Source organism: Triturus cristatus, chromosome 8 (assembly GCF_964204655.1).
Source record: "Triturus cristatus chromosome 8, aTriCri1.1, whole genome shotgun sequence".
Classification (NCBI taxonomy): domain Eukaryota; kingdom Metazoa; phylum Chordata; class Amphibia; order Caudata; family Salamandridae; genus Triturus; species Triturus cristatus.
In genome coordinates, this window is record NC_140591.1 from 738,485,353 (window position 1) to 738,487,807 (window position 2,455).

The 2,455-nt window shown below is 41.5% G+C and overlaps 1 non-coding gene across 1 annotated transcript; it reads right to left on the minus strand.

The window, feature by feature from the left end:
* Positions 1–725: 725 nt before the first annotated feature.
* On the minus strand, positions 726–797 carry TRNAP-UGG (transfer RNA proline (anticodon UGG)). Its single transcript has one exon. It is a non-coding gene; the product is annotated as a tRNA-Pro (tRNA).
* Positions 798–2,455: the final 1,658 nt, after the last annotated feature.

The window sequence follows — 2,455 nt, forward strand, 5'->3', positions numbered from 1 at the left end:
CACCAACTGGAAATAAATGATTCTGACATTAAACGTAAAGGTGACAATGCATTTGTATCATCACCTTGAGAAGGATCATCTTGGAATTGAGCCGAGGGCCTCTGCACTCAAAGCCAGAAACACTCCACTAAAATAAGATTCCTGTTGGTGCCAACAATTCTCCATGTTAATGCTTGTTCTAGGTGAGCAGTGAACCGATTGCAGGGCTCTTTTGAAAGCAAGGTCTGAGAACCAACAGATACATCCACACGCCGATTACTTTAGTGTTTTGAGAGAATTCCCTTTCTTGGAACGAGATTGCATGAAATAATCTTCAGGGCTTGGACAATTCCATGGCAAAACGGCACCTATCAACATTGTAGCCAACACAATATAACAACTGTTTCTGCCCGGTTTCGAACCGGGGACCTTTCGCGTGTGAGGCAAACGTGATAACCACTACACTACAGAAACAGATACCTACAGTTGATTTTTCTGTAATGAAACTGCTCCGAACTGGCTATTCCATGGGCCTCTGGCTTTAGATTTCTTTCATGCAACCTGCCCGACATCCCTAGCTGAACGCTCGTACATGCCATGCAAGACCAGATGTTTGGTATTAGCTCAGACTGGGCAGGGCTGAAGCATGAGACTCTAGCAAAGAATTATCCACTACTGCAAAGAAAAAATTGATGTTGGTTTTGAAACGCAAACTTCAAAACAACTTGAAAAGAGTACCAAGAAAAGGGCTCGTCCGGGATTTGAACCCGGGACCTCTCGCACCCAAAGCGAGAATCATACCCCTAGACCAACGAGCCCTCAAAATCCTCTTACCTCTCAAAAGCTAATACCGGCTCTAAGCCCGCAATGAAGATCATGCTGGTATCTTTATGATGCTTGGTCTGTGAATACGCATGAAAGTCAGTCTCAACTTACCCTTTCTCAAACGATAGCACTATCATTTACAAGTGTCTCCTTTTATTCCGTCCCAGCTTTGGACACGTCTTACAGGAAGTCAGCCCTTATTTATATATTTCTTCAGTGGCTGAAGCTTAATGAGAAAGAGTAACAAGTTGTTCATAACAACATAAGAAACACATTGTGCATTTTCTCTTAAATACTCCTTCACTTTGTGCCAAAAGAAATACCAAGGTGAATACCTAGGCCACAGATTCAAGCTAAAGATCTTCCTGCTGAATGCAAGGCGCAATAAAAACTGCATATCGCTGGACTAAAGCATTCCTTGCATAGCCTCTAACATCATAACATAACTGAGCTGCTAGCAGCAAGCTAACCAATACCTTTCTGAAATGAGAATGACATGTGCTTATCTGCTCAATCAGTGCTCAATCAGGCTCGATCAGGCGAGATTTAGAAAAGGTGGAAAGGGTCCAAGTGGATGCCCCTTCCTTTTTAGGGTGGGTCCTGCTGACTATCATAGGATTGCTTGTAAAAGTGGCCAGGGTCAGAGGAAAAGCTGCCAACACTTCTTAGCGTTCTCTATAGATGCAGCCATTTTCTGTGACTGTAATTTCGGCCTTTTCCCAGAAGTCTCTATTCTGCCTATGCAAATTAACAAAAGCAGTGCTCATTCCTCACTTGCTCAAATGTCCTTCCTGTCCAGAAAGCTCTGATTAAGCATGCTTATTTTCTTTTTCTGGGATATTTTAAATTGTTTCGCTGTCCAGTCTGTGGCAGTAGAAAGCTGCTTATGATGCCAGGTTTTGATGAATCCCCAAGGTACAAGTACAGAGGAATATATCAGTCTATAGGATATGGAACTTTTAGCTAAAACATCACAATATGTGATGCTTGCCAAGAAAACACTACATTCTGGAGCGCTGATGATCAGAACATTCTGCTCCTGAAGGATAGAAAAGACAGCTTGATTGAAATAAAGTCTGTTTATATTGACGCTCTCTCTCTCCCTATATATACATACATGCGTACACACACACACACACACAGGTATGTCATGCATTTCTTCAGATTTATTTCAACCATTTACCATTTATTGGAGAATCCCTACTTTTCAAGTGACTGCAAATGAAGTCATCTCTGGCACTTTTTGTGCAAAGTAAGAGACACACATGACACCTTTTTATAAAAGTCATCGGTTTCTTTGTTACTGTGTACTTTCAAAGCATGGGGCTTTCACACGTCAGGTAAACCTGATTACCACTACACAACAAAAGCAGATGCAGCTTTCTTATCTATGTCGTGATAGAACAGTTGTGAATTGAGTAGAAGAAGGGCCCTGATGTGATACTTATTACATGCAGCCTGTAAGATAGTCAAACATGCAGGCTAGGAAGGAAGATGCAAATATCAATGTATTAGAAAAACACCTAAAGGCGAGTGATATGCTTTCATTCATGCATGGCTAGGAAAAATCGCCATACTGTTGCAAACATTCTTACACCACCAACTGGAAATAAATGATTCTGACATTAAACGTAAAGGTGACAATGCATTT